Consider the following 26,555-nt stretch of genomic DNA (forward strand, 5'->3'; position numbering starts at 1 on the left):
GTGAGAGTGCAGAATGTAGCGGTACAGTCACAGTTAGGATACAGAGAAAGATTAGCTTCATGTGGGGTGTGTCCAATTACAACAAGAGTGAAGCTCTCCAGCTTGGAGCCAGACCTTGTTGCCTCATTGTAACAGGCTGCGTTCTTCCCCTTCCATTCTGATGAGATTTATTTTGTAGTGAAAAGTGGAAGTGGGTGGGGTGGGGCCTGCAGGAGGTCCGCAAGCTTTTGTGCCCTGCCTTCATCATCTGTGGATGAAGCAATTCGCTGCCCTGGGTACGGGGAGGTGTTGGGGTCATTGGAGGCCTTCCAGCGCACCCTCGTCGAGGGGACCAAAGGCCTCCCTCGGCAGCCGCAGGGAACAATTCACTTCCCCAGAACGGGACCACAGCTGAGGTTTGAGAAGCCAGTGAGTGGTGGTGTGCCAGCAGCAGTGATGTTTGTGAGCTGAGCAAAGCTTTTGTCTTCAGTCAGCTCTCTCTCCACTGGCACAGTGTCATGCGCCACAAGAGTTGGCAGTGGACGGGGAACCATGGGCGATGCTGAAGGAAGGCAGTGTGCCCACTGAGCATAATTAGGCAGGCGATGAAGGGAGCCTTTTCATTCCATTGTCTGATGGCAAGCTTCGAGTTGAATGCAACTCCGACTCCCTCCTCCCTCCTTCCTCAGTCCTGCTGTCTCTTTGCTTCTGGCTCTGCCATATTAGCTGCTTGTTCAGATCTGACGGGCAGTTTCAATCCAGAGCTACACGTCCTGATAGCAGCTGCAATGATGTGTAACTCCTGTGAGTCGCTTGCTTGATGGTGAATAATTATGTCCCGGTGCATTTAACTGGACGATTCATTTACTTGCTGTTGTCTCGCTCTGCAGTCAGGATTGTGTAACCCCTGTGAGAACGATTTCACATGTCCCAGTTCCCACAACAGGGCGGCACAGGAGTTAGCACTACCGCTTCACAGCGCCAGGGACCCGGGTTCGATTCCCAGCTTGGGTGACTATCTGCACGTTCTTCCCCTGTCTGCATGGGTTTCCTCTGGGTGCTCTGGTTTCTTTCCACAGTCCAAAGATATGCAGATTAGGTGGATTGACCATGCTAAATTGCCCCTTAATGCCCAAAGATATGCAAGTTAGGTGGATTGGCCATGCTAAATTGCCTTGAGTGTCCAAAGATGTGCGGCTTAGGTGGATTGGCCATGTTAAATTGCCCCTTACTCTCCAAAGATATGCAAGTTAGTTGGTTTGGCCATGCTAAATTGCCCCGAGTGTCCAAAGACGTGCTGGTTAGGCGTATAAGCCATGTTACATTGCCCCTTAGTGTTCAAGGATGTGCGGGTTAGGTGGATTGGCCATGCTAAATTGCCCCTTAGCGTCAGGGGGCTATACAGAGATCAGGCCTGGGTGGGATTGTTGTTGGCGCAGGCTTGATGGGCTGAATGGCCTTCTCCTGCACTATCGGGATTCTATGATTCTGATTGGAGAGCACAGGTTCAAAATAATGGACCAAAGGAGTGGAAGGAGAGGGAAAAAAAATCACCCTGTGGTTGTCTGGAATGAACTTCCTGAGGGGGGTGGTGGAGGCAGGTCCAATCAAGGTATTTGAGAGAGATTTGGATTGATATGTGCAGAGAGACAATGTGCAAAGTTACAGGGATAAGGCAGGGGAATGAGTGGGATGAGGTAGGGTGCTCTCTGAGAGAGCCAGTGGGCACCTGATGGGCCAAATGGCCTCCTTCTGTGCAGATTCTGGGATCTAAGCACCATTTAACCGGCTGAAGACTGCGATGGCCGATTGGGACAAGTAATAATAATCGCGACCGTTTGACAGCGCTGCTTCATCACTGATCCGACACGTGGGGCCGCAGGCACTGGGTTTTGTGAGGAAACAATGTGGTAGCTTCACCCCGGGAAAGCAGATACCACATTCACAGCGTGTCCTATAGATTTGCCCCGGGGTCTAAGCAGCAGATAAAGTGCTAATCTGTCTCCAGCCAAAGTGCTAATCTGTGTGCAACACATTCCAGGCAATGCATTAATCCACATGTAATACACTTCAGGCTACATGTTATCCCGTGTGTAAAACATTCCAAACTACATGTTATACAGCATGTAAAACACAGCGGACAAATAGATTGCAAGGGAACGGACCTCCGACTAAGCTGAGCGCAGAACCCTACATAGAGCATCTTATTGGGTACACATTCTTATATATGCAACTCACAGCAAGCTTTTCTTTTACCCTGTTCAAATCGCATATTAGACCACCGGGGGGGAGGGGGGGGGGTGAGTTTACTCGTCCTGCTCGCCGCGGAGATCATAGCAGGCGGGGGGGGGGGGGGGGGAGGGGAGGGCAGAGGTGGGCCGGACCTTGCAAAGCTCTGCTGATCTCAGGCACGATTTTCAGGTTTTGGGGAGAGCGCGACCGCAAAATCTCGCCCCCATTGCCAGAATTTTACCGCCACACCCGCCCCGATTCCGGGACAGGCGAGGCTCACGGAACGGAATTCCCCGTTGGACTCGGCAGGATTTTATGAGCCTTGCCCCGGGCGAGGTTGTAAAATCCCGGCCTATGTGTTTATTAGAACCATAGAAAATTTACAGCTCAGAAACAGGCCTTTTGGCCCTTCCCATCTGTGCCGAACCATTTTTTTGCCGAGTCCCACTGACCTGCACTTGGACCATAACCCTCCACACCCCTCTCATCCATGAACCCATCCAAGTTTTTCTTAAATATTAAAAGTAACCCCCGCATTTACCACTTTATCCGGCAGCTCATTCCACACTCCCACCACTGTCTGTGTGAAGAAGCCCCCCCTCCCTTAATATTCCCTTTAAACTTTTCTCCATTCACCCTTAACCCATGCCCTCTGGGTTTTTTCTCCCCTAGCCTCAGTGGAAAATTATTATTATATCGTGAATTAGTCACTTCAGCTGAAAATCATAGCTCAACTCACTCTTTATAGGAATTCATTATGGAAGCCCTACAGTGCAGACGGACACAATTCAGCCCATTCAGCCTGCTCCGACAACAATCCCACCCAGGCTCTATCCCCGTAGCCCCATGTATTTACCCTGCTAACCTCTCCGACACTGAGGGGCAATTTAGCATGGCCAATCCACCTAACCCGCACATCTTTGGACTGTGGGAGGAAACCGGAGCGCCCGGAGGAAACCCACGCAGACACGGGGAGAACGTGCAGACTCTGAAGTAGATCAGTAGATTCTTATTTCCAAATTTTTAAAAATTGGATTCAAATCCCACCACGGCAGATGGTGGAATTCCACCATCTGGTCCCCAAAACATTAATTGAGTTTCCGGATTAATAGCCCAGCGATAATACAACTGGGCCATCACCCCTCTTAACAAGTTTATTTATTAGTGCCACAAGTAGTGGCACGTTAACACTGCATTGAAGTTATGTGAAAATCCCCCGAGTTGCCATACTCCGGCACCTGTTCGGGTACACTGAGGGAGAATTTAGCACGGCCAATGCAACTAACCAGCATATCTTTGGACACTAAGGCACAATTTAGCAAGGCCAATCCAACTACCCTTTAACTCCAACTAACTAACCTTTCGGACTGCAGGAGGAAACCAGAGCACTTGGAGGAAACCCACACAGACATGGGGAGAGTGTGCAGACTGTGCATCAACACTGAGACAAATCGGGAATTGAACACGGGACCCTAACGCTGTGAGGCAGCAATGAGGAAACTCACTGTTTTAGCTCCCTTTTGAAGATAAGCCTGCTGGGAGAAAAATAAACTCCCTATCCGCCTCTCTGATATTTCAGAGAGTTTTGATAATCACTGGGAGGAAACATTCCTCAGGGAAGGTTTACTAAACCTGAAGCTCGATTCCATTTACAAATGACCGTTGCTATTTTTTACCCCTGTCTGAAACCTCCTCAGAATTGGTATCTTCACAGTTGAGTGCACGAAAGGACCAATTTTCTTCTCAACAACCTTGATAGGTCGCGCTGTGTGAACAAGAGCAGGCTCCACAATCAGATGGTGAAGAGAGACTGCAATTACTGATAATTACTTGAATCAGAGCCTTCTGCTCTACATGCACACGAACCACCCCCCCACCCCGTGAGCAGAGAGTCCAAAGATACCAATTATTGACCAAGTTTGTTGACACAAAGCGAGGCAAGGTGGTAAATAGACAGAACGGCATGAATTTTAAACACCAGTGCCTGATAATTTACTCCGGGAGAGGCAGATAAATGCCCCTAACATGACAACTGGGTATTTTTAGCTAAGTTTGCAATCAATCCCGGGATATTTTATGTGGCTTTCACAGTGAGAGGGTTTGAGTTTAGAACAGAAGTGTTTTGCTGCAATTGTATAGGGCACTGATGAGGCCACACCTGGGGTATTGTGTGCAGTTTTGCTGTCCTTATCTGAGGAAGGATGTCCTCGCGATAGAAGGGGGTACAGTAAAGGTTTACCAGGCCAATTCCAGGGGTGGCAGGTCTGTCATATGTGGAGAGATTAAATCAGTTAGGATTATATTCACTGGAGTTTGGAAGAGTGAAAGGGGATCTCATAGAACCTTATAAAATTTGAACAGGATTGCGCAGGGTAGATTCAGTATTGTGTACAGTTTCGGTGTCCTTATCTGAGGAAGGATGTCCTTGCTTTAGAGGGAGTACCGCTAAGGTTTACCAGGCTGATTCCTGGGATGACAGGTCTGTCTTCTAAGGAAAGACTAAGTCGGTTAGGATTATATTCACTGGAATTTAGAAAAGTGAGAGGGGATAAGAACATAAGAACATAAGAAATAGGAGCAGGAGTAGGCCATCTAGCCCTTCGAGCCTGCCCCGCCATTCAATAAGATCATGGCTGATCTGTTGTGGCTCAGTTCCACTTTCCCACCCTCTCCCCATAACCCTTAATCCCCTCGCTTATCAAAAACACATCAACCCGCGTCTTAAAAATATTTAGCGAGGCAGCCTCCACCACTTCAACAGGCAGAGAATTTCAGAGATTCACCACCCTTTGAGTGAAGAAGTTCCTCCTCAACTCCGTTCTAAACCGCCCCCCCTTTATCTTGAGGCTGTGCCCCCTAGTCCTACTGTCTTTTCTGAGCGGGAAGAGTCTCTCCACAGAAACTTTTAAAATTCTAACAGGGTTAGAAGGGGAGATTCAAGACGTTCCTGATGATGGGGGAGTCATAGTTTGAGGATAAGGGGTAAATCTTTTAGAGCTGAGGTGAGGAGAAGTTTCTTCACCCAGAGGGCAGTGAATGTGTGGAATTCACTATCACAAAATGTAGCTGAGGCCAAAACATTGTGTGATTTCAAGAAGAAATTAGATATAGCTCTTGGGACTAAAGGGATCAAGGTATGGGGAGGAAGTGTGGTTTAGGACATTGAATTTGATAGTTCGCCATGATCAAACTGGTAGAGCAGGTGGAAGGGCTGAATGGCCTACTCCTGCTTTTAGTTTCTATGTTTCTATATTTATTTACCTCATAAATTTCCCCATCAGGAAATAATGACTCAAGTACACGCTGACAACAGATCAGGGAGTGCTTCACTGTCACATCTTTGGATAAAAGAACTAGGCGTCACTGTTTAAAAATAAGATGTCAGCCATTTTCAAAGAAGGTGAAACAAATTTCTTTTCCTCAAAGGGTAGTGAGTCTTTAGAACTCTCATCCTGAAATGGTGTGGGAAACAGAGTCATAGAATCTAGAGCACAGAAGGAGGCCATTTCGCCCATCAAGTCTACACTGATCCCACCCAGGCTCTATCCCAGAAACCCGTGGATTTATCCTGCTAATCCACCTGACACTAAGGGGCAATTTAGCACGGCCAATCCAACCTTATCTGCGTAACTTTCAGACTGTGGGACGAAACCGGACCACCTGGAGAAAACCCACGTAGACACAGGGAGAACGTGCAGACTCCAGACAGCCAGTGACCCAAGCCGGGATTCGAACCCGGGTCCCTAGTGCTGTGAGGTATCAGTGCTAACCACTGTGCCACCGTGCTGCCCCAGATATTTTTAAGGCAGAGGTGGATAGATTCTTGCTAAGCAAAGGGGTGGTAGGTTATTGGGGAGGGGGGTAGGCAAGAAGTGAAATTGAGGTGACTAACAGATCTGCTATGGCCTTAATAAATCATCAAAAAGACTCGAGGGGCTGAATTATCTTACTTATGTGTTCCTCAGGCAATGCCACGTGCAACCTACTCTTTATATCCCTCAGCACCCATGTCCCTCCGCATGCATATAATGCCTTTCTGCATTGTAACCCTGAAAAATATATCTTTATCCTATGTATGTATTGGGATACAGTGAAAAGTATTGTTTCTTGCACGCTATATAGACAAAACATTTATTTCATAGCGTACATAGAGGAGAAGGAAAGGTGTGCAGAGTTTTGTGTTGCAGTTACATTAGGCTGCAGAGAAAGATCTGCTTAATGTATGGTAGGAACATTCAGAAGTCTGTATAGATTAGGTGGATTGGCCATGCTAAAAAAAATTGCCTCTAAGTGACAAAAGATGTGTAGATCCGGTGGACTGGCCATGCTAAATTATCCCTAGTGTCCAAAGATGTGCAAGTTAGGTGGATTAGCTATGTAAAATTACCCCTTAGTATGCAAAGATATGTAGGCTAGATGGATTGGCCATGCTAAATGCATGTGGTCAAGGTGATAGGACCTGGGTGAGATGCTGTGTCACTGAGTCGGTGCAGACCTGATGGGCCGAATGGTCTTTCTTTGCGCTGTAGGGATTTTATGACTCTATGAATTCTGCTGTCGGAGTCTTGCTATGCCTCACTGACCTGTACACATTTGTCTGATGATTACATTACAGACAGGAGAACGGAACAGATGTCTGATAAAATGTCCAATGATTGACGTACTCTGATTACAGATGCCACCCGCCACACACAAGGGCACGAGTTCACCTGTTCAATCTTTATGTCTTGAGATTGAATATGCCAGGCGATTATCAAATGGGAAACACATTCCCTGAGAGTTAGGCTTGCAAAGTTGTAGTACTGCTTTTGTTCAAAGTGAGTTACAGCAACTACAGTGCCAGGCACACAGCGAAAAACAGACACTAAGCCAGAGAACTTCATCGCTGATGTGGGTGAGGGGAGAATGGTGTGTTTTAAATATTTTGTGTTTTAAGTGTGTTTTAAGAATGGTAAGTTTTAAGGGGAGTAATGCAGGTAGCTAAAGAAAGGCACCTGAATCAACAATGGCTCTCTACGTTAGCCTCGGTACATTGGGAACTCCAGGTTTATGCCTGAAGTATTAACTTTTTTGTCACAAGTAGACTTACATTAACACGGCAATGAAGTTGCTGTGAAAATCCTCAAGTCGCCACACTCCAGTGCCTGTTTGGGTACACTGAGGGAGAATTTAGATGGCCAATGCACCCTAACCAGCTAGACTTTGGTAGGAAATCAGAGCACCCAGAGGAAACCCACACAGACATGGGGATAATGTGGAGACGCAGACATGGGGATAACATGGAGACACAGACAGTGACCCAAAGCCAGGAATTGTACCCGGGTCCCTGGCATGGTGAGGCAGCAGCACTAACTACTGTGCCACTATGCCACCCTTGGGCGACTTCTTATTCCTATAAGACTGCATGGAGAGGGTACAAGAACAATGGCATAAACCTGATGTCTGTAGACACAGGTGAAGGGCCACTACAGTGGGAAAAATAATGAAACAGAATGGAACAGGAACAAATAAAATCAGCTGGGAAACCCATGCAGATACGGGAAGAACATGCAGACTCCGCAAAGACAGTGACTCTAATGACTTCAATCAAGCCATTGAAGTTGGCCTATATGAACTCCTTGATTAAGGAGTCAACTGATGGGCCAATCAGGGAGTCTTTTCCTTGTATTTAACTGGGAGTGTCAGTTCCTCTGGCACTCCTGGAAGTAGACTGCTGACTGTGAGCACTCTGTGTACTGCTGTTAGAGTTTGTAAGTAAAAGGATTTTGGTGAAAGGATTTCTGATTCTGAAGACTTATTTCAATGACCCAAGCTGGGAATCGAACCCAGATCCTTGGCACTGTGAGGCAACAATGCTAACCATTAACTGAAGCTAGCAGAGTTAACTTGGCGATTAAGCTGCTATACTGAATGGGAGCTCGGGTTTGCCAACTGTGAGTAAATCTTTTCCTGGAGGTTTTGTCAAATGTTTTTGCCCCCCAACACTCCAGCTATTAGTCAGCCAGCACCTTTGACCTTGGGCCGTACTGCCTTCCTACGCTCCCAGTGGTTGGGATTTTCATTTGGGGTTGGGGATGGAGGGGTGAAGGAGGGGGGGGTGTTGTTGGTTGTGGGCAAGATTAGAAATTGGTCTGCTGGCCCCCAGAAGGCGCTGTTTGCAGAGGCTGATTGGGTGGCAGGCCTGCCTCTGCTCTGGCACGTTGTTGAATAAAGAAACAAAAAGATTAAAACAAGAAACAGCCCTCCCTCCCTCCGCCCTCCATACCCACTCACCCACACCCCATCCATGTCAACCCAATACCTCTTCACAAGCCCCCCCCCCCCACCAATCTCCATGCCCCCTCATACCACCTACACAATCCTTGCCGTCTACCTATCCCTTTCCCAATGCCCCTCACACCCCCATGCATTCCATATACCAGTGGCCCTTTAAGGCCCCATGCCAGCTTAATGCCAACTCATGTCAGTCCATGCCCCCCACCTCTATCTTTTTCCATATTCCTCCATTCCAATTCACTTACTATTCTTCTGAAAGTTCCCCGACAGCTTTGACAGTTCCTTGACAGTTTGGACTGTTACAACCATCTTATGCATTTTTCATGCACATTCATGCAATCCCAAAGGGTGCCGAACCTCAAGATAATGCTGAGTTCTTCTTCCGAGGCTTTGCTTTCACCTTTGATATTCCCGATTGGGAATCAGATCTAATTTGCTTCCAGTCTCCTCACGGAAATTCCGGTATATCTTTGCCTCCTTCTGTGCAGGTTCAGACTGGTCAGCCATTTTGATTTTGACCTTGGACCTGTTCTGAGCTGCTTGCTTGCCCTGTTCTCTTAGGCCTAGCTCTGACTCTTTGCAAAAACCTTGCTGATGAGGGTGGCCCTTGAGATGCGAACGCAAAACCTTATCTTCCCCCTCCTTGAGCTGGAAATAAAATGTTGTCCAAACCTGTGTGTTTTAACCTCTGTATCAAATAAAGACACTTTAAATACTTAAACACATGTTCCTTTATTCTGTAGCTAATTAAACAACAGTAAACATTTGCAATGCATCAACCAAATACTCACTATCTGTTACTTAACTGAACTTAGGGTCGATTTCCATTTGCATTTAAAACTTGGCCAAGTTTTTTTGTCACATGAAATTAGTTCTTTGTCCTCTTCTTCCTCCAGAGATTATCTCTCCTTGTGAGCTTGGTTCCTGGGTTCTACACGCTGCCTTTCTGAACAAGCACTCTGTGTTCACAGAGTTAAAACTCCAAAGGTTCCTTGGTAACCAGCCAATGAATTGATCAGAAACTCCAATTGCATCGTTCGAGTAAGCCGATCAAATACAGCAAGAAAATCTGGGGCGGCACGGTAGCACAGTGGTTAGCACTGCTACTTCACAGCTCCAGGGTCCTGGGTTCGATTCCCGGCTCGGGTCACTGCCTGTGTGCAATTTGCACATTCTCCTTGTGTCTGTGTGGGTTTCCTCTGGGTGCTCCGGTTTCCTCCCACAGTCCAAAGATGTGTGGGTTAGGTTGATTGGACATGCTAAAATTGCCCCTTGGTGTACTAGGATGTTTAGGTTAGAGGGATTAGTGGGTAAAATATGTGGGGTAGGGCCTGGGTGGGATTGTGGTCAGTGCAGACTTAATGGGCTGAAGGGCCTCTTTCTGCACTATAGGGTTCTATGATTCTACGAAGAATAGTGGCATCGGTCACTCCAGACCTCATCATCTCGAGGCCCCTTAAGTGCCTAATGTTTACATTCCAATACCCAGAGAAGGAAACGGGCTCCAGAGGTCTGTTTGTAACACCCATGACTTGCCTGAACTTGCAACATCTCCCTTACTGTCCCGTCTGGAGACAATACACATCTCTTTAGCCTGTGCTTTAATGCTCTTTCCACTCACATTGTCTGTACCTTGAAGACTTGATTAGCTGTAAAGACTTGCATTCTAATAAGTATCCTGTAAACTGTGTGTGCCTTTATACGCCCTGTTTGTGATCAGAACTCACCTGACAAAGGGACAGTGTTCCAAAAGCTAGTGGCGTTTACTACCAAGTAAACCTGTTGGACTTTAACCTGGTGTTGTGAGACTTCTTACTGTGTAACACTTCCCTGCAAAGAGCAATCTGACACCTTTTGTCCTTTGACAAATTCCAGGCCACTGACCACAAGAAATCCCATCAAAATGGAAAAACAAACTTTAACCAAAAAAATCAGGTTTGTTTTATTGAAGATCTTTCAGCAGATTAAAAGTTAAAATTCCACAAAAAGGTTCCAAAGCACAGTTTGGAGAAAGGGCCTGGCCTATCATTTCTCCATCTACCAACAGCACGACAAACCTCAAAATCTGGTCATCCATCTCACCTCAATGCAAAAATTGCCTGCCTCGTGTGCCTACATCACCAATGGAATTTGCTGTGTATCGGTGACGTGACACACGTGACAGGCTTTGATTCAAAAAGCAAAGTGAACTTTATTGATAGAAAATGCTGGAAAATCTCAGTAGGTCTGACCGCACCTGTGGAGAGAGAATGGATTTGATTTGATTTTGATTTGATTTATTAATGCCACATGTACAGTGAAAAGTATTGTTTCATGCGCGACAAAACATACCGTTCATAGAGAAGGAAAGGAGAGAGTGCAGAATGTAGTGTTACAGTCATAGCGAGGGTGTGGAGAAAGATCAACTTAATGCAAGGTAGGTCCATTCAAAAGTCTGATGGCAGCAGGGAGGAAGCTGTTCTTGATTCGGTTGGTGCGTGACCTCAGACTTTTGTATCTTTGTCCTGACGGAGAAGGTGGAGGAGAGAGTGCCCAGGGTGCAAGGGGTCCTTGATTATGCTGGCTGCTTTGCCGAGGCAGCTGGAAGTGTAGACAGTGTCAATTGGTGGGAGTCTGGTTTGCCTGGGCTTCGCTCACAACTCTTAACATCATCCAATTGCGTAATGAGTCTTTTTGCTTTCTGATTGGTGTAGGAAGGTAGTGGATGGATGTGTTGGCCAACTAATGGCCAGAGTGTTTGGTGGGGGTTGAGGGGGCAGACAAGTCATGTGATGAAATCTCCAAGCTCCCACCTAGTTGGCAAACCATAATTGTCTTTGAAAGGAATGGGGCGAGGTGTTTAACATTACATCACTCTCTGGTATGTCCCATTTGGGAGCTAACAATGGTGGCAAGGGAAAGGAAACATTGGCAAACATTGATTTGAATGAATAAACGGGCTTTGAAGAATAATTATTATCCTCTGTAACCGTGTTACATTCAATTAGCCAGCACAGTGGGATTACATTATCCTGGCAATATTTTCTTTTCTCTCATCCTTATCTATTGACTTTTACACTTTAGGAATATTTGTATTTGAATGGCAAATCTGTTTGAAGGGTTCGCAAAGTCCAACAACACAAGACAGTCAAGTGTCGAGGATTCAGTCACTGAGCCCAGGGTGCACTGTCCACTTTGCCTCGATCTGTGTTGCTCAATTCACCATTGCTTTCCCATTAACTGGGCTGCCTAAAGCATTGCTAAAGTACCAAGAAAATGATAAACACGCGACACAGATAGGAAAATAGTTTTGTTTTTGAGTCACTCATGGGCTTTCTGGGGAAGGTCTGGGTGCCACTACACCTCATGGTTCCCAGGACCTGGTTTTAATGTTTATAAAATCCACCACCTCTGAGTCGATTGGGTCAATTGTTAGGTGTTTTCAGATTTCTGTATGTTTTTCCCAATGGAAGGAGGTGGAAGAGAGTAAATCTGGCACTGTAGCACAGTGGTTAGCACTGTTGTCTCACCACACCAGGGACCCATGTTCAATTCCTGGTTTGGGTTACTGTCTGTGTGGAGTCTGCACGTTCTCCCCGTATCTGTGTGGGTTTCCTCAGGGTGGTCTGGTTTCCTCCCACAGTCTGGAAGATGTGTTGGTTAGGGTGAATTGATCCAAACAGGCGCTGGAGTGTGGCAACTAAGACAGTGACCCAAGCCGAGAATCAAACTCAGGTTCCTGGCGCTGTGAGGCTGCAGTGCTAACCACTGTGCCATCGTACCACCTGTAGGCGACTCCTTATTCCTAAAAGAGGTCATGGAGAGGGTACAAGGGTAAGAACAATGGCCTGATGTCAGTAGACACAGGTAAAGGGCCACTACAGTGGAAAAGCTCATGAAACAGAATGGGACAGGAACAAATAAACTCAGACCGGTCTGAGGGGCAGCTGGAGAGATAGAATTGTCTTGGACAATAAACCTTAAACCCGTCAAAAACTCAGCACTGCTAAATTGAGCAACTCTGAGCGCCACCTTGGCAAATTTGCTGTCAGAAAATTGACAACAGGAGATGAAGCGTTTAGACATTCTGCACTGCGATCTGGAATCCAATTAACCTTGATCTATCATTTCCCAGTGTTTATACTTTTAAACATAAGAACATAAGAACTAGGAGCAGGAGTAGGCCATCTGGCCCCTCGAGCCTGCTCTGCCATTCAATAAGATCGTGGCTGATCTTCCTGTGGACTCAGGTCCATTTACCTGCCTGCTCACCATAACCCTTAATTCCTTTACTGTTCAAAAATCTATCTATCCTTGCCTTAAACATATTCAATGAGGTAGCCTCAATGCTTCACTGGGCAGGGAATTCCACAAATTCACAACCCTAGTTTAGTTATTCATCGCAAGTAGGTTTACATTAACACTGCAATGAAGTTATTCTGACAATCCCCTAGTTACCACACTCCGGCACCTGTTCGGGTACACCGAGGGAGAATTTAGCATGGTCTGGATATATGAGGAGCGTTTGAGGACTCTGGGTCTGTACTCGATGGAGTTTAAAAGGATGAGGGGGGAATATCATTGAAACTGACGGAATACTGAAAGGCCTGGATAGAGTGGATGTGGGGAAGATATTTCCATTGGTAGGAGAGCCTAGGATCCAAGGGCACAGCCTCAGAGTAAAGGGACAACATTTAGAACCAAGATGAGGAGGATTCAGCCACAAGGTGGTGAATCTGTGGGATTCATTGCCACAGAGGAGGCTGGGTCACTGTTTAAAGTTTAAATCTTTAAAGTTTATTTTATTGGTGTCACAAGTAGGCTTACATTAACACTGCAATGAAGTTACTGTGAAAATCACCTAGTCGCCACACTCCGGCGCCTGTTCAAGTACACTGAGGGAGAATTTAGCACCTAACCAGCACATCTTTTGGAGGAAACTGGAGCACCCGGAGGAAACCCACGCAGACACGGGGAGAACATGCAGACTCCGCACAGTCACCCGAGACTGGAATTGAACCCGGGTCTCTGTGAGGCAGCAGTGCTAACCACTGTGCCACAGGGCCGCCCATTTGGACCTGTGACGTTAACTCTGTTTTTCTCTCTCCACAGATGCTGCCAGATCTGTGAGTTCATCCAACATCTTCTGCCTTCATTTCAGAATTCCGTCATGTTTTGCCGCTATCCCTCTAATTCCTAAGTTTCCACCTATTGATTTAGATGTTTAAAGTTTAAAGAGGTGGAGTTTGTGCCTGGTGAATGCAGAATCAAGTGACCAGATGAAGCGATTCGAAGGTAGAAGCCAGAATTCATTGACATGAATGAAAGGAATAATAGCTGAGAGAGGCTGGGTATAAAAAGAGTCAATAAGACAATTTAATCGACTTGTGTGGCACGCCAGAATGGAGGGACTGCCGTGTGAGGAATGATTAAACAGGTCAGGTCTGTACTCCTTGGAGCTCCGGAGACTGAGAGGCGATTCGATTGAAGTGTGTCGGATTCTTAGGGGGTGAATGTTGGGAGGATGTTTCCACCCATGGGAGAGTGTGGGCCCAGAGGACACAGTCGCAGAAGAAGGGGGAGCTCATTACAGACAGATTTAAGGAAGAATTTCTTCTCTCAGAGAGTGGGAAATCTTTGGAATTCTTTCCCCCTGGAAGCTGTGGAGGCGTTGAACATCCTAAAAGCTGAGGCTTTTAATCAGTCGGGGAATTAAGGGTTATAGGGATAAAGCAGGGAAGTGTGTGAGTGAAAGAATTATAAAAACCATAGAATCCCCACACTGCAGAAGGAGGCCATTTTGCCCATTGGGTCTGTGGCATTCTCTGTCTGAGCATCTTATCCAGCCCTATCCCCTTAACTCCACCTATTTATCCCACTAATCCCCCTAACCAACACATCCTGCGACACTAGGGGGCAATTTAGCATGGCCAATCCACCTAACCCGCACATCTTTGGCTATTAAGGGTCAATTTAGCATGGCCAATTCACCTAACCTGCACATCTTTGGACTGTGGAAGGAAACCTATGCAGATACGGGGAGAATGTGCAGAGTCCACACAGTGAGTCCACGCAGAGAGTCACCCAAGGCCGGAATCAAACCCGGGTCCCTGTTGCTGTGAGTGCTAACCACTGTGCCACCACAGCGCCTCAAGAGAGGTCAGCCTTGATCTTATTAAATGGCAGAGCAGGCTCGAAGGGCTGAATGGTCTACTCCTGTTCCTACTTTTTTATTCATTCATGGGACATGCCCATCCCAACTGCCCTTGTTCAAAGGGCAGTTGAGAGCCAACCACATTGCTGTGGCTCTGGAGTCACATGTAGGCCAGACCGGGTAAGGACGGCAGATTTCCTTCCCTAAAGGGACATTAGTGAACCAGATGGGCTTTTCTGACAATGGTTTCATGGTCATCAGTAGATTCTTAATTCCAGATATTTTTTATTGAATTAAAATTCCGCCAGCTGTCATAGCGGGATTCGAACCCGGGTCCCCAGAACATTAACTGAGTTTCTGGATTAATGGTCTAGTCATACCACTAGGCCATTGCCTCCCCCCTTCATATGGTCTTATATATCAGAAATATACTGCCTTGCCCACCCATAGCTCATAAGATCCCACCCAAGGCCAACTGAGAATGCCGTTCTGTGAGTCTCACCCGCTCCGGTTCTGGGGCGGGCAAGGCAGTGAAATTCCAGCTATAGTCTCTGTGTTGCACGTGGCACGTTAGCAAGTGGTGAACCATGGAGGATGCCTCCACCACATGTCACAGTGACAGCTGCCCGTTTGGGCTGTGCCAGGCTGGGGAGCACTCATTGCCAGTTGCTGCGGCAATCCGTCGCCCGTCAAACACGTCCATTAGCTGATCGATAGCCGGTGAGGAACTGCAGCCTTGGCACAAGCGAGTGCCCAGCTGCGCCATCCCTTTGCTGAGTTCACTTGCTTGCCAAAGACGTAACCGGCTGTGGCAACCATTCACGGCACCTGACAGGTGACTTAACTCCTTCGCTTTGCAGGTTGGATAAACTCACTTGCTTCAGGGCTGCCATCTCGGTCTTTTTTTACAACTCATTCCCGCTTAGCTGTCAGCCTGGCTTGCAGAGTGCATAACTCTCGCTTGACTCTCCCTCGAATTGAGTTAGTATAATACACTTATAGCGCATTCCCAGGGACTATAAATGTCTTTAAAACCACCATATGTCACACAGTATTGATGGCACATCACTCATTTCTCCATCCTATAGTCTTTCGCTCGAGCTGAGTTCTCATCTTCTGCTCGAGAAGCTTCAATAATGATTTGAATATATATGTATTTATTGAAATTGGAGGTCCCTCGTCCTGAGGCACCCAGTGGCTGATCCCAGCATCAGGAAGGGGTAGAGTTGCAGAGAGCTGCCCCCTTGTTTTTGCTGCCCCACCCCACCCCGTCCCCCACACATGCATGGCAACTCTTTCCCTCAACCCCCTTCCTATCATCGCTCACCTGTGTTTGGGAATCTCCTGGTCCTGGGATCTCGGGTAGGTGTCATACAGGCAATGGCCACTACCTCCCCCATAGAGCTACTGTCCACAGAAGGGCTTCCAGCTGCTAATGAGATAAAATCCAGGCCCCTGGTGCTGTGAGGCAGCAGTACTAATCACCGCCACTGTGACTCAAGTGTGGTTTCTTAAGGAAACGCTCGGTAACCTTTAGATCTGATAGAATCTTATAGAAGGTGGGAGAAAGAAGGGCTGTTCTTCTGACAGAATCGGTGGCGGTCATAGAGTCATACAGCACGGAAAAGGCCTTTCGGCCCATCGATCCTGCACCGACAACAACCAGCACTAAAGTTGTGTTAATCCCATTTTCCTGCACTTGTCCCATATCCTTGAATGTTACGATATTTCAAGTGTTCATCCAGATATTTTTTAAAGGTTGTCAGGTTTCCAGTCTCCGCTACCCTCCCAGGCAGCGCGTTCCAGATTCCCACTACCCCCTGAGTGAAATTTATTTCTCAAATCCCCTCGCACTTATCAGGCTTAAATGCCATCTGCCACTGCTCTGCCCATCTGGCCAACCATCTACATCTTCCAATAACCTGTTTACAATAAAGAGGGGGTTTAGACAAGGCAGATAGCCAATTGGCAGATGGGTCAAGAGCTGGGGTGGTGGAATTACGGGGTGGCGGCACAGATTGAAAGGCAACAGAACCATACGGAAATGAGGAAGAGCTGATTTACCTGATAGGACCGGGTGTGTGGCACCTGAGAACGGTGGAGACACATTTATTGATAGCTTTCAAAAGATTATTGAATGGTAATGTTGTGAGAGGAAATGAAAATAAAAATTGTTGGGCTATGAGAGAAAGCAAGGAGCATGACTAACCAAATTGCCCTTGAAGAGTGCCAGAATGGACTCAATAGGCCGAATGGCCTTTACCTGACTCGCTTAATGATTTGACCAGACGGGGAGTTGAGAAAATAAAAGTAATTTCAACTCCAGAGTCTGGGAAACTGCAGAGCAGTCGGTGGCTCAGTGGTTAGCACTGCTGTCTCATAGCACCAGGGACCTGAGTCCAATTCTTGGCTTGGGTCACTGTGGAGTCTGCATCTTCTCCCCTGTGTCTGCATGAGTTTCCTCCGGGTGCCCCGATTTCCTCCCACAGTCCAAAAGACATGCTTGTTAGATGCTTTGGCCATGCTAAATGGCCCCTTCATGTCCAAAGATGTGCAGGTTAGATGGATTGGCCATGCTAAATTGTCCCTTAGTGTCCAAAGATGTTCAGGTTAGGTGGATTGGCCATGCTAAATTGCCCCGTAGTGTCCAAAGATGTTCAGGTTAGGTGGATTGGCCATGCTAAATTGCCCCGTAGTGTCCAAAGATGTGCAGGTTAGGTGGATTGGCCATGCTAAATTGTCCCTTAGTGTCCAAAGATGTGCAGGTTGGATGAATTGGCCAAGCTAAATTGTCCCTTAGTGTCTAAAGATGCACAGGTTAGGTGGATTGGCCATGCTAAATTGCCCCTTAGTGTCCAAAAATGTAACAGGTTAGGCGGATTGGCCATGCCAAATTGCCCCTTAGTGTCCAAAGATGTAACAGGTTAGGCAGATTGGCCATACTAAATTGCCCCTTTGTGTCCAAAGACATGCTGGTTTGGTGCATTGGCCTTGTACCGGAACATGAAATTATAAGGAATGTCTGTGTCCTAATCAGCGCCATGACAACAGTCGGTTGTTGCCCTCAGGTGGGAATAAGGTTGGCAGGGGATTGAGAGATGGCACCCAGAGCCAGGCAAAGAAGGATTAAAATAAAAAAAATACAAATCCTAACCACTTCGAATCAATGCCTCAAACAGAATTCCAAATGAGTGGGGCCTTGTGGAAAATCAGCTCGGAATGGGCCCAGCACCGTCAGATTTGGATGTCGAGGAAGCTGATGGAGACACACTCTCGCATCCCGTCAAATGTGCATGCCAGACAAAGTGAAACATCCTCCGAGACCTTGCCTTAAGCGCTGGCAAGATTGAATTAAGCCCATTTATCAATGCACCTGTCAGCAGCGTTCCCTTGTAAAGTACTAATCACGAGCACCGTCCTATCCCGAGGTTGCCTCCTCCTTTTCTTTTCCCCCTGAGTTTTCACGTCAGCCCTCCTGCCTCCTTTCACCCGAGGGTCGTCCAATGACAGCAGAGTTGCTGCGGGCTGTAAATTAAGTGGGCATTTGGAGGGTGGTGCTGGGATTCCAACCCCCCCACCCCCACCCCCACTCCCTCCTCCAGCCCAATAATTGGATCAGATAGGCCGTGGGGAACAGGAACCAGCTTGACGTCGCGTTCATTTGGAAGTGACGCAGTTTGCAGGCATCCATATGAACTATTTCCACAGCTGTGCCAGTCAACCTCCATCAGAAAGGCATTGGGTTAATTGAAACATCGGAAAGAATTTGCGCAAGGCTGAGAACGTTGGTAATCGGAGGGCGATTCCACCTTAACTTCCACACAGGTTGCCGTAGAGGTAACCTGGCTGGTTTTTGTTAAAACTCATGAACCCTGCACATTGATTTCTGCATCTGCTGCTATGGATTAAATGTTTTGTATTTTGAACTGCAGCTTTACCTTCTGAATGGTTCCCATCAATTCAGTGTTCTTATATTCACTCAGTGTTTCCTATTTTTAACCATTGAGGAACTTAACTGGTTCTGGCGTAGATCATAGAATCAGAGATTCCCTTCAGTGCAGAAGGAGGCCATTCGGTCCATCGAGCCTGCGCCTACAGCAATCCCACCCAGGCCCTATCCCCGTAACACCATGTATTTACCCTTCTGTCCTCCAGACACTAAGGGGCAATTTAGCATGGCTAATCCAACTAACTTACACATCTTTGGACACTAAGGGGCAATTTAGTGTGGCCAATCCGCCTAACCTATACATCTTTGGACACTAAGGGACAATTTAGCATGGCCAATCCACCTAACCTGCACATCTTTGGACACTAAGGGACAATTTAGCATGGCCAATCCATCTAACCTGCACATCTTTGGACAGTAAGGGACAATTTAGCTCGGCCAATCCCTCTAACCTGCACATCTTGGGATACTGAAAGGCAGTTTAGCATGGCCAATCTGCCCTTACCTGCTCATCTTTGGACTGTGGGAGGAAACCGGAGCACCTGGAAGAGACCCACATAGACACAGGGAGAATGTGTAAACTCCACATAGATAGTTACCTGAGGCCGGAATTGGAACCTGGGTCCCTGGCGCTGTGGGACAGCAGTGCTAACCACTGTGCCACTGTCCTGGGAACAAAAGAAGGTCTAATTATTGCCCCTTGACACTCAATGGCAATGCCAATGCTGGATCAACATCCTAGAATCATCATAGAATAGAATATATCCTGTGTGCAAAGGGCAACAGTTGGTACATCCATGGCATACAATGGGGAGAAGATTCCTGGCTGGGGGTGGTACAATGCTTAGCACTGCTGCCTTGCAGCGCCAGGGACACAGGTTCGATTCCGACCTTAGGTGACTGTGTGGAGTTTGCGCATTCTCCCCGTGTCTGTATGGGTTTCCACCGGGTACTCCAGCTTCCTCCCACAGTCCAAAGATGTGCAGGTTAAGGTGGATTGGCCATGATAAATTGCCCTTTAGTGCTCCAAGATGTGCAGGTTAGGTGGATTGGCCATGCTAAATTGCCCCTTAGCGTCAGGGAGATTAGCAGGTTAAATGCGTGGAGTTACGGGGATAGGGCCTTGGTGGGATTGCTATCGGTGCAGGCTTGATGGACCAAATGGCCTCCTTCTTCACTGTAGGGATTCTATAATTTGAGGGATATCATTAGTGGGGCTGTGTTGGACTCTTTATTGATTATAACTACACAGGCACAAGAATACATACACACCTACGTGCCAGTAGCCCTCAAGCTGGTGGCCTAATCTGAATACACCACCAGATGTTGTCTGCCACAACACTCAAAGATAATGAGCAAAATTTTCCAGCCCTTCAGCGTGTAGATTTTCCGTGCCCGCTGATGTGAACAGAGATTTCAGTGGCCAACTGGCCCCACTGCACAGAAACAGCAATGGAGGGGAGGGGGGAGAATTCCAGCCAACAATTCCACCAGGAAAATGCAAATGGCTTTTTCTCTGCTTTCTCTGAATATGGAGGTCATGTGGCGCAGTGGGGTTAGTGTCCCTGCCTCTAAGTCAGAAGTCCTAGGTTCGAATCCCACCCCAGGACTTGACGACCAAGGGAGGTGCATTCATAACGTAGCCAGAGCGTTTAAGCGTGTTAGCCTACTGAATACACCAATGGATGACGGTAAGAGTGGGAGAGATTGCTGATCAGCCATGCTTCACAGAATGTCTACAGTGCAGAAGAGGCCATTTGGCCCATCGAGTCTGCACCGACTCACTGACAGAGTATCTAACCCAGGCCTTCTCCCCTGCCCTATCTTCGTATCCCCACACTTTGACCATCGGGAGAAGTTACAAACTCCACGCAATCCCTACAGTGCAGAAGGAGGCCATTCGGCCCATCGGGTCTGCACCGACCACAATCTCACCCAGGCCCTGTCCCCTCAACCCCATACATTTACCCAAACTAGTTCCCTTGACACTAAGGGGCAATTTAGCACGGCCAATCCACACACCTTTGTACTGTGGGAGCAAACTGGAGCACCTGGAGGAAACCCACACAGACATGGGGAGAATGTGTAAACTCCATATCGACAATGACCTAAGCCAGGAATCAAACCCAGGTTCCTGGCACTGTGAGGCAGTGGTGTGAACCACTGTGCCACCATGTCGCCCCCAAGCATCAGCTCCGTCATCCCCAGAATCAGCCTGGGAAACTGCTGCCAGACCCGCTGAGATATTCCAGAATTTTCCCTTTTGGTTACTGGAATAATGACGGCCACCTGAAGTTGACAATAAGACTGAATCGGCTCCACTCCGTACCCGTTCCGTGCTGTTAGCGTCTCTTGGAGTGCTTGGCACTTACAGGTGAAGACAAGTATCATTCCCCAGTTTGATCAGTGCAAAGCGATTGCCAAACATAATAATAAGACGTTTGAACTGTTCGCTCTTAATGTGGGTGACGCACAATTTAATGTTGCCACATGTTCAAGCGCTGATCATTTTTCGTGCCTGATTACACCTTGGTGTCTTTGCTCAGGAAGAGAGCATTAATTAGGAGTCTAATCAGTAACTTTGCCTGTCAAACACAATTTTCCAGTCCAGCTCCATTGACAAGCAATGGCCTCTAATGAGTCTTGTTAGAACCGCAGAGAGAACGGTGGAATGTTGGCAAGAACTGAAAGCTAATTAAGCTTCCTTGCCATCCACCATATTTAATGATAAACGGTCCGCAGTTTGCTGGTGGCAATAAAATCAATGGATCTCGTCGATTTACCTTCTTGGTCTATTTGACATTCCTCTGCGTATTTATCCAGCAGCTGGTTCTCCAATACATTCAAACACACAAAGGCAAAAAAGCACTTTAAAGTGTGGCTTCTGGGCACTTTGATAAACTGGTAGTGGAGGAAAAATTGGGTTTTTGCGGTGAAACTGGCCTCACTGAGGTCTCTGTGAGTAATCTGTGTGTATGTGTATACGTTACCCATGATATAAACCAGTGCTAATCAGGCAGAACCAGAGCGGAAGCAAATTCCATGCCAGTTGACCACTTAACAGGTGGCACATTGGTTAGCATTGCTGCCTCACAACACCAGCGACTGATTGGCTGGCTGAGGGTTCCCCGGAGGTGAGGGGAGCAGAGCGAAGGCTCATTTTGCTTTGATTTTCTCCTGAGTGGCAGTGTTGACAGTTGAAAGCAATTCGCCACAGTCGTAGGCCAAGTGGATGCCTTTGCGTGCTCACATGACCATAGCAATCACCATCAATGGCCTATCCACAGCTACCCACCTCTGGCTAACATCCAATCCTCTTCCCTCTCACCCCACCCCATCCCTTTCCCCAACCCCCACTCCTGTCCAGGCAAATGTGGAAGTAGGCTGAAGTAGAATAGAAGTGCTACCAGGGTTAGAGAGCCGAGAATAGGCAGAGTGAGCTGGCTGGGATTTCTGCTGGCATGCAAAGTTGTATAGTTCCATCACATCATGGCTGGGCAGTGCTCCAGCAAGTCTCCTGAGTAGAAACACCATCTGAACTTTGTTTTATGTCTCACATTCCATTCAGTTTTAATATTTTGCAATAGTGCCAGACATCAAAAGTGATGAGGCTACCTTGATTGCCAAGTTACTTCTCATAGATTCCCTCCAGTGCAGACGAGGCTTTTCGGCCCACTGAGTTTGCATCGACTCTCTGACAGAGCAACTCATCCAGGCCCACCAATCTCCATCCCTATCCCTGTAACCAGATCTGCCCTATATACGTTACCTTGTGTATTTACCCCAATAATCCTACACATCTTTGGACACTAATAGACAATTTAGCATGGTCCATGCACCTAACCTGCACATCTTTGGACACTAAGGGACAATTTAACATGGGTAACCTACCCTAACCTGTACATCTTTGGACACTAAGGGACAATTTAGCATGGCCAAGCCACCTGACCTTTGGGCTGGGGCAGGAAACCAGAGCGCCCGGAGGAAACCCACGCAGACACAGGGAGAACGTGCAAACAGTCACCGAAAGCTAGAATCAAACCTGGGTCCCTAGCACCGTGAGGCCATAGTGTAAACCACTGTGCCACTGTGGTTAAAATCAAATCTAATCTAATCTGATATAATGTAGCAAAATTTAATTTTGCAGTTTGCAAACAGTTGATGCAATGTTAGCTTACCGGCGAATATAAATGTAACCTGACAGTCTGTGCCCTGTCAGAAAAGCTCCCGGGAACAAGTGCCAGCATCGCGTGCCACATTACTACTTCAGCCGCCACTCAGGCAGCCCCTCGAGCCATCGTTCTGGGATTTAATTCCCTTTCCAGGATTTCAACGCGAGGAAAGAAATCGCGGCTGAGAATCCAGCGCAGCGCCGAGAGTGAGCAGCACTGTCAGAGGTGTCAGTCCTCTCTGATGTGACATTCTGTCCAATCAGGAGTAAGTTTCAAAATTAGGTTTAAGTTTATTTATTAGTGTCACAAGTAAGGCTTACATTAACACTGCAATGAAGTTACTGTGAAAATCCCCTGGTCTCCACATTCCGACGCCTGTTCGGGTACGCTGAGGGAGATTTTAACACCTAACCCGCGCGTCTTTTAGACTGTGAGAGGAAACCGGAGCACCCAGAGGAAACCCACGCAGACACGGGGAGAACGTGCCAACTCTGCACAGACAGTGACCCAAGCCGGGAGTTGAACCCTGGATCACTGGAGCTGTGAGGCAGCAGTGCTAACCACTGTGCCACCGTGCTGCCATAGAAATGGAAACATACCCACTACCTCCCCACCTGGTACTATTTCGTAAAAGCACGGGGGATGGGAATGCTGGGGCTTTTCCCTAAACATCCAGTCAATAATTGTACCCCAGTCAACATGACCATGTCAAGTCATTTGGTTGTGATCACAGGGAGGGACCCTGTGCATGGACCATGCTAACTTGTCCCTTAGTGTCCAAAGATGTGCAGGTTAGGTGGATTGGCCATGCTAAATTGTCCCTTAGTGTCCAAAGATGTGCAGGTTAGGTGCACTAAAACAGCCACTGCATTGCCCACATTACAGTAGTTATTACACTTTAAGAACATTTCACTGGCTGTTAAAGCACTCTGAGACATCAGGTAGCTGTGAAATGTTCCCCATCAATGAAGATCACTTTTTTTCTTTCTAAACTGGGCAAGTTGCTCCTCCTGTCTCAATATTGGCACAGTGGCACATTGGTTAGCACTGCTGCCTCACAGCACCAGGAACTCGGGTTTAATTTTGGCCTCGGGTGACTGCCTACGTGGAAATTCTCGCTGTGTCTGCATGGGTTTCCTCCAGGTGCCCCAGTTTCTTCCCATAGTCCAAAGATGTGCGGGTTACATTGACTGGTCATGCTAAATTGCCCCTTAGTGTCCAAAGATGTGCAAGTTAGATGAATTGGCCATGCTAAATTCCCCTTAGTGTCCAAAGATGTGCAAATTAGGTGGATTGGCTGGGCTAAATTGCCTCTTGGTATCTCAAGAGGTGTAGGTTAGGGTGGATTGACCATGCTAAATTGCTTCTTGGTGTCAGGGGGATTAGCAGGGTTGGGGTTACAGGGATAGGACCTGGGTGGGATTGTTGTTGGTACAGATTTGATGGGCCAAATGGCCTCCTGCACTGTAGGGGTTCTATGAATTTTCTCTCAGACGTATTCTTGACCTGTTCTTGATGGTTGTTACGTTGGCAGAAATAGATAAGAGAGGGAATCTAGAAAGAGCCGGTGGTGGGGGGGAGAACTACAATTGCCAATCTCTTGTTTCCCCAGGAGACCTTGCAAAGTCAAATAGGCCACGACCAATTTCCAGTTAGCTGTTTCCCTTCTTCATCATCCTTAACCTCACTGTTACTGATACAGCTTCACAGCGAATGTAAGATGGCACATCATCAGATAACTAGACGTTCCCTTATACAGAGCGGGAGCAGCGCTGAGGAAAAGAGACAGGCTGTTGTCAACCACTTATTGATGAGTTTCTCAGAGATCAGACTCCACACAACAAGTGAAGATCTCCATCTAATTGGCCGTCAACCAATATGTGAGTGCAGTCCACAGCGTGGCTCCAGAATCTCAACAGCCATCCATCCCGTTTGATCGGCACTCCATCCATAAACAAACAGAATGACTGCTGGTCTTAGAATCCTTACGGTGCAGAAGGAGGCCATTTGGCCCATTGAGTCTGCACCGAGTACTAGCCCACCCAGGCCCAGTTCCCTATAACCCCATGCATTTATCCCAGTTAGCCCCCTTGACATTAAAGAGCAATTTAGCGTGGCCAATCCGCCTAACCCGCACATCTTTGGACTGTGGGAGGAAACCCACGCAGACACAGGGAGAACGTGCAAACTCCACACAGACAGTGACCCAAGCTGGGATTCGAACCTCGGACCTGGCGCTGTGAGGCAGCAGTGCTAATCGCTGTGCTACCGTGTCCGCCCCATATAACATACCCTGCAGCAGCTCGCTAAGGCTCTCTGGGCAGCGCCATTCAAAACAGCAACCTCTGCCCGCCCAGAAGGACAAGGGCAGCAGCCACTCGGGAACAGCGCCACCTGCAGATTCCCCTCCAAGTCACGCCACTTGGAACTATTGTCAATGTCGTGGCAATGGCGTCCTGTGGTGATTGTATTGGCCATTGGCCCAACCTTCTAAAGGTGGTAACTGGGCACAGCTGGAAGGGTTGGGTGTGGGGCATCATTGGTGTTTGTCTCAAGGAACATAGGAATTAGGAACAGGAAGAGGGGATTCAGCCCTTCTATTTTATTTAGATTTTAACTGTTCTCTATTTTTTATTGTCTTTCTTTATTTCTCTTTCCCCCCAACTCTTGGAGGGTATTAACTATGGGGAGGGATTGGATAAACTTGGTGTGTTCTCACTGAAATGATGGAGGTTGAGGGGTGACCTGATAGAGGTTTACAAGATTATGAGAGGCATGGACAGAGTGGATAGTCAGATGCTCTTTCCTAGGGTAGAAAAATCAAGTACAAGGGGACACAGGTTTAAGGTGCGTGGGGAAAAGTTTAGAGGAGATGTGCGGGGCAAGTTTTTTTACACAGAAGATGATGAAGGTACAGAACGCACTGCCCGGGGAGGTGGTGGGAGCAGATACAATAGCACCATTTAAGAGACATCTAGGTGAGTACATGGATAGGATGGGAATGGACGGATACGGGCTCAGTAACTGCATATAGTTTTAGTTTAGGCAGGCATCATATTCAGCGTAGGCTTGGAGGGCCAAAGGGCCTGTTCCTGTGCTGTACTGTTCTTGTTCTTGTTCTCTCTTTCCCCCTTTTTTATCCCCCCTTTTCCTCCTTTTCTCCCCATTTTCCTCCTTTTTCTCAATTTTACTTCCCTCTCCCCTCTCTCCCTCTTCCTCCCCACATCTTCATCTGTGATGTGGAGACTGGGGTGGGCATAGCACCAGGTTAAAGTTCAACAGGTTTATTTGGAATCACGGGCTTTCGGAGTGCTGCCCCTTCATCAGGTGAGTGGCTGAGATGTGGAGAAACTACTCAATGGAGGAGCAGTTCTCTGAAAACTCGTGATTTCAAATAAACCTGTTGGACTTTAACCTGGTGTTGTGAAACTTCTTACGATCTTCATCTGTCACAGTTTACCCTCTGATTTCAGCTTCTCTACTGTTTGGCCATTCACACCTTCTATTCTCTCTGTGGGCTGCCATTAGCAGCCTTTCCCCTGGTTTCTGTGACAATGATTCATCTTTCATTCCCTCCTCCTGTTGATATCTCCCACTTTCTGTGCCTTTTAGCTTTGACAAAGGGTCGCCTGGACTCGAAACATTAGTTCTTTTCTCTCCTTACAGATGCTGCCAGATCTGCTGAGATTTTCCAGCGTTTTCTCTTTTGGATTCAGCCTTTCAAGCACGTTCCACCATTTCCGGTGGCACAGTGGTCAGCACTGCTGCCTCACGACCTGGGTTCGATTCCCGGCATGGGTCACTGTCTGATTGG

This window comes from Carcharhinus amblyrhynchos, chromosome 35 (assembly GCF_965287045.1).
Source record: "Carcharhinus amblyrhynchos chromosome 35, sCarAmb.v2.hapA, whole genome shotgun sequence".
Classification (NCBI taxonomy): domain Eukaryota; kingdom Metazoa; phylum Chordata; class Chondrichthyes; order Carcharhiniformes; family Carcharhinidae; genus Carcharhinus; species Carcharhinus amblyrhynchos.